Source organism: Gigantopelta aegis, chromosome 1, assembly GCF_016097555.1.
Source record: "Gigantopelta aegis isolate Gae_Host chromosome 1, Gae_host_genome, whole genome shotgun sequence".
In the NCBI taxonomy this organism is placed as follows: Eukaryota; Metazoa; Mollusca; class Gastropoda; order Neomphalida; family Peltospiridae; genus Gigantopelta; species Gigantopelta aegis.
Window position 1 is genome coordinate 45,318,779 of NC_054699.1, and position 7,403 is coordinate 45,326,181.

Below are 7,403 nucleotides of genomic sequence, written 5' to 3' on the forward strand. Positions count from 1 at the left end.
ACTTGCAAAATCATGCCAGTGATTTGAGTGCGAGTGTGAATAATTTTTACATGCTCATATACCACTTGAGTTTCGAGCATGTCCGTCCCGGGCCCTGTCTCTGGTCGATATTTAAATTGTTATTTATAGATGAAATGTCACCTGGACAATGGGGAGTCCATGCAGTGCTGTTAGATCTCACCGACCAGTAGGGCTAATTTTAATCAGATTGTAAGAAGACTATAATAATGTCAGAATTACCAAATGTTTGACATTCAATAGCGGCTTAGAAGCCGAAGATAATTAATAATGTGCTGTAGTGGTGTCGTTAAAGGGACATTCCTCAGTTTGCTGCATTGTAAGATGTTTTTCACTAATGAAATATGTCTACGATTTTCATGTTTACAATATCAGTGTCTGTATATTCAATGTGTTTCTGGGGCTTAATTCACAAAGGTCTCTTAGGCTCTGCTAGACAACAAAACATCCTCTTTGCAAGTCTTTTAGCATTGCACTGCGAGATCGCAAAGTTGCGAGAGTTTAGTGAATTAGGACCCTGGTCGTCTTAATATTTGTAAAAAGCCCAAACTGGATTTTGTCTTCAAATAATTTTGTACGTACGAAAAAATATATTTTAAGCAATAAAATGAAATTTAACCTAGTACAAATATTAGAACGATCAGAAACACGTTTAATATACAGCCACTAATATTTTATGCAGAAAGATATATTTGATATGTAATTACAATCGTTAAAAAGTCTGTTAGTCGATAACATCTTAAAAATTGCAGCAAACTCAGGAATGTCCCTTTAACAATATAAACTTTATAGTACTGTACTAAAAATAGATGATCGGGTTTCACCAGCGTCAGTGCATCATTATTTGCCCTACTTCGCAAAAGGTGGGGTTGACAAATGTGTATAATTGGCAGCATTCCGACGGGAATGTGAACGCTGCAGCGTACACTGTGTTTATTTGGTGACTCAGCGCACACCGTATTTAGTTGGTGACTATTCGGTCTACTAAATCACCGGCGTGACGACAAACACTATTGCTGTATCAAGGTGACCTCCCAATTGAAAAAAGGTACCACAGTTTGTAAACCATGGGCCTAATTCACAAAGGTCTCTTATAGACTCTGCTAGATAACAAAGAATCCTCTTTGCAAGTCTTTTAGCATTGCACTGCGAGATCTCAAAGTTGCGAGAGTTTGAATTAAGCCCCATTTTATTACACTTTCCAGTGTGCGACCTGCTGTGTGAGGCGGGGCGGGACGTAGCCCAATGTTACAGCGTCCGCTCGATGCGCGGTCGGTCTGGGATCGATCCCCGTCATTGGGTCCATTGGGTTATTTCTCGTTCCAGCCAGTACATCACGACTGGTGTATTAAAGGCCGTGGTATGTGTTATCACATCTGTGGGATGGTGCGTATAAAATATCCCTTGCTATTAATGAAATAATTTAGCGGCTTTCCTCTCTATGACTGTTTCAAAATGACCATATGTTTGACATTCAATAGCCGACTATTAATAAAACAATGTGCTCTAGTGGTGAAGTTAAACAAATCAAACTTCTTCTTTTTTCTTCGTTTATTAGCGCAGCACTTGAATCATTTATAATTAAAGATAAGTTCAGCATATAAAGTTTAATTGTATTAATAAGAAGTTACCGAAATTAAAAAAAGCAATAATATACTACATAATACCAATTCCTAACATTTCTTTATAATCATTATATTACTTTTTATCATATCATCATACCATATGTACATCAATCCATATACCATAACATATCATATACTATATCATATCATGACATGTCACGCCACGTTACGTCATATTCCATACAATACCGTATCGAAAGAAAGAAATGTTTTATTTAACGACACACTCAACACAATTTATTTACGGTTATATGGCGTCAGACATATGGTTAAGGACCACACAGATTTTGAGAGGAAGCCCGCTGTCGCCACTACAAGGGCTACTCCTTCCGATTAGCAGCAAGGGATCTTTTATTTGCACTTCCTACAGGCAGGATAGCACACACCATGACTTTTGTTGAACCAGTTATGGATCACTGGTCGGTGCAAGTGGTTTACACCTTACGGAGCACTCACTCAGGGTTTGGAGTCGGTATCTGGATTAAAATCCCATGCCTCGACTGGGATCCGAACCCAGTACCTACCAGCCTGTTGACCGATGGCCTAACCACGACGCCACCGAGGCCGGTTTACCGTATCGTACCGAATTAAACAATTATGGCAGTCATGAGACCGTAACAATGCTCCACACACACATCACATATTGTATCACATCACACCACGTCACATCACACCACGTCACATCGCATCACATCACATCACATCACATCACGTCACGTCATGTCATGTCATATCACACCATACAGTATCACACCACATCACATCACATCACAACATCACAACATCACATCATCACATCACGTCACGTCACATCACGTCATGTCATGTCATGTCATGTCATGTCATGTCATGTCATGTCATGTCATGTCATATCATGTCATGTCATGTCATATCATGTCATGTCATGTCATGTCACACCATACAATATCACATCACGAAACATCACGACATCAGTCCATACCATACCATATCATATTGTATCATATCATATCACACCGCACCGCACCGCACCGCACCGCACCGCACCGCACCGCACCGCACCACATCATAATATATCATATCATATCATATCATATCATATCATATCATATCATATATCATATGTTAAATATATAGGTTGTTCTGGGGGGGTATTTTTGTGTTTTTTTGTAATTTTTTCTTTTTGTAATAAGTATTTTGTCAAACTGTTATTTCGATCGTACATGACAACACTTTATTTTTTGTTAGTTACGTCTGGATAAAACCACGTACATATTAACACGTTAAAATAAAAAAGAAACCAGATGATGGTATTACTGTTATGATGACGCGTCAGTTTAAAGGGACATTCCTGATTTGTCTGCAATTTTTAAGATGTTATCGACTAACAGAGACTTTTTAACGATTGTCATTACATATCGAATATATTTTTCTGCATAAAATATTAGTGGCTGTATTTCTGGTCGTTCTAATATTTGTACTAGGTTAAATTTCATTTTATTTCCTAAAATATTTTGTTTCGTACGTACGAAATTATTTGAAGACAAAATCCAGTTTGGGCTTCTTACAAAAAAAGTCGACCAAAAATGCATTGAATATACAGACATTGGTGTTCTAAACAAGAAAATATATTTAATATGTAAGTTTAATCGTAGAAATATTTTATTTGTCGGAAACCTCTTACAATGCAGCAAACTCAGGAATGTCCCTTTAAAGAAATTCTTGGATTGCCACTATGTTGATTACACCGTCATTGTTTGTGCAAACAAAGAGCTTATTATGGACGTATTGTTTATGTCTTAACAACACAGGCCATTCGCCTTGTTTTCGATTGAATCCACTTTCAAGTTCGAAGTAGTGAAATATGAGTTGTCAACTGTGTTTGATCAAGTGTAAACAAGTGTTGATGGAACAAATTTTATTATCAGCCATACATTACAATTACATTCATCTGTCGATCATAAAGTGGGTTTTGTTTTGTCGATTGTTGTTGTTTATAAACTTCGAAAAGAAATGTTTACCTATTTGTAAAATGTATTTATCTATCTCCCCATCCTTTCATCCATCCAATTATTCATATATCTCTCTATCTGTATACATGTAGCAGTCTGTTAAAGGGACAGACCCTAGTTTCAGCCCATGAAAATGCACACTAAGTTTAGTTAAAGGGACAGACCCTAGTTTCAGCCCATGAAAATGCACACTAAGTTTAGTTAAAGGGACAGACCCTAGTTTCAGCCCGTGAAAATGCACACTAAGTTTAGTTAAAGAGACAGACCCTAGTTTCAGCCCATGAAAATGCACACTAAGTTTAGTTAAAGGGACAGACCCTAGTTTCAGCCCGTGAAAATGCACACTAAGTTTAGTTAAAGAGACAGACCCTAGTTTCAGCCCATGAAAATGCACACTAAGTTTAGTTAAAGGGACAGACCCAGTTAAAATGCACACTAAGTTTAGTTAAAGGGACAGACCCTAGTTTCAGCCCATGAAAATGCACACTAAGTTTAGTTAAAGGGACAGACCCTAGTTTCAGCCCATGAAAATGCACACTAAGTTTAGTTAAAGGGACAGACCCTAGTTTCAGCCCATGAAAATGCACACTAAGTTTAGTTAAAGGGACAGACCCAGTTTTAGCCCGTGAAAATGCACACTAAGTTTAGTTAAAGAGACAGACCCTAGTTTCAGCCCATGAAAATGCACACTAAGTTTAGTTAATCTACAAACCTGTAACTCATTCGGATCAAGTTACAATAGAGTCTGTGACTGAAATGGTGAAATACCCTCTAAAAATAGACTAAACCTCGACTCCATAACTGTTACTTTTCAGACGTACGTGCGTTTTTTAAAATATGAGAAATTCATGACCAAAAACACTTCCAATGTACGTAAATGGATAATCTAAACAATAAAATCTAAGAAAAGTATGTCCCTTTAAGGTGCTCTGTCTGTTCGTCTGTTTATTTTGGAGAAACTGTGTAATGGCCATATGATGTATTAATTATATTACTAGATACTCTGGCGCATGCGCAGGAGATGGGTTTTGGGGTGCGACTCAATCAAATTTTCTTATTTTTAAAGACATTTTTTGGGGGAGTATGTCTCGACCCCCTATAAAATTCGCCCTATAACAGTCTAGGCTCGTCTGCTAAACTTCCTGCCAACGCACCTGCTATGGCATCTATATTGTTTATAAGAATAAAACACCGCGGACTTTTCAAGTTTTCAAGGTTATCAAAATAATGGCACGTCATAACAATAATATGTATCCGCGTGAAAACAGTCAACTAAAATTTAAAGGCGCGTCACTGGGGCAGACACGACGGATACTGGCGTAGCGAAGATTTTACAATGGGGGGGGGGGGGGGGGGAGGGGACAACTCATATTGGGGGGAGGGGGCAACGGCAACCCACACTGTATGAATGTATGTATGATTTTATAAAATTTAATACCGTTTTAAATAAAGGTTTGATGGGGTAATGGCCACAGTGCCCCCCACCCCACCCCCCACCCAATCGCCACTGACGGACGGAAACAAACAAACAAACAAACATCGGGGTGGGGAGGAGAGAGGCTGGCTGAAATGTCCTGAACTGCAAGTAAAACTCACCATGACAAATGTTGATAAAAGCCCGTTGAGGTGAGGTGGTCGGCAGTTTGAATGAATCTACTGAAAGCAATTTAAATTATTTCTTCAGGTATTTGCTCTGTTCTAATTCATTACAATAACTTACCTTTTTCAAAACTGTCTACTGATGCCCATGGTTTACAGTTCATAACAAATTTAAATTGCTAGAGCACATTGATTTATTAATCATCAGCTGTTGGATGTCAAACATTTGCTAATTTTGAAATATAGTCTTAGAGAGGAAACCCCTACATTTTGTTCATCCCACAAACAGGCCTTTGATATACCAGTCGTGGTGCATTGGCTGGAACGAGAAATAGCATAATGGGCCACCGACAGGGATCGATCCTAGACCGACCGCTCATCAAGCGAGCGCTCTACCACTGGGCTAAGTCCCGCCAGCTAAATTCCCGACAGATCAAAGATTGGCTATAAAGGTATAGAAGACTACGTGTACTTCGATTTCATCAGATTTAAAAATACACGTTCAAATTAGACTTTGTATTTGTTATGATATTTTACGGCAGCGGGTTTCCTCCAGTATAAACTCATGGCTACGCCAATGGCTTCCTCCCTATCCCCTCTGGCTGTCTGGCTGTCTGTCTCTCTGTCTCTCTCTCTCTCTCTCTCTCTCTCTCTCTCTCTCTCTCTCTCTCTTTTTGTCGTTTTTACTGTGTTTCTATGTCTCTGCTTCTGTCTTTATATCTGTCTTAGTAAATGTCTTTCGCTCCCCATCTCTCTTCTTTTCATACCGGCCTCGGTGGCGTCGTGGCAGGCCATCAGTCTACAGACTGGTAGGTACTGGGTTCGGATCCCGGTCGAGGCATGGGATTTTTAATCCGGATACCGACTCCAAACCCTGAGTGAGTGCTCCGCAAGGCTCAATGGGTAGGTGTAAACCACTTGCACCGACCAGTGATCCATAACTGGTTCAACAAAGGCCATGGTTTGTGCTATCCTGCCTGTGGGAAGCGCAAATAAAAGATCCCTTGCTGCTAATTGGAAGAGTAGCCCATGTAGTGGCGACAGCGGGTTTCCTCTCAAAATCTGTGTGGTCCTTAACCATATGTCTGACGCCATATAACCGTAAATAAAATGTGTTGAGTGCGTCGTTAAATAAAACACTTCTTTCTTTTTTTTCTCTTCTTTTTCTCAATATTGACCATAACAATAGCCATAACCATAATCATATATCAAGAAATCAATAGCTATACGTACTTTAAAAAGTGCTGAGGTGTCATTAAGCACAAGACATTAATTTCCACGTCATTGTGAATACAGCTTTCTATAACTAGGTCGTTGCATAGCCATAGATATTCAAAGCATTAGTATAAGCCCCTTTCAAGCATCAACGAAACTGCGCTATGTGTTTAATCATCCTTTGTACTTTTAGATACAACAAATTTACTTTCTGTTCCACAATTTAATATAAACATTACGCACCATTCAGAGATAATTTAGAACAGACTTATTCTACATTAGTTTTAAGGCTTTAACAATCAAGAATTCGTTCAAGTGTTACACGTCAGGGATCGAAATACTGCCATCCCGATCTGTTTTTACCCGTCAATATCACCACGGGCAGGAAGAACCGTTCGCCTGTTGTCCCGTGGGACCGGCAATTGTTTTACGTTTATATTCACACATTAGTGCTAGTCAATCGTATTTCGTCGTCCGGAAGGTTTTAATTTGGGCAGGCAGACTTTGTAGCAAAAGGTCCGATAGGAATTTCAACCAATTTCAACCCCTGCACGTATTTTATTACAGACCTTTCCCATTCATCTGATTTTCATGTCAGGGTTCATGATTTACCCTCGCCCTCGGTCGGACAATACACACGCCCTGACACCCGTTTCATAAAATCAGCACGACACACAAGCTCGATATACCACGTGAACGTTTTTATGTAAGTCGCCATATCCAACGTTTGTGGGACATCGATTTAAAGACATCTCATTGGCTTCTGAACAATGGTGACACGAACGCCAAAGCCACACCAGTCACTGAAATTAATAATATCGAAACTGGTTGCTCATGTGGTGTACATATGTTAACCGTGCAAGAGGCAGCACGTTAAATTTTACATTTTAATCGATTATCGAGCAGGTACTCGGTTATTTAATCGAACTGTTAAAACGAGCAATATTTGATAACT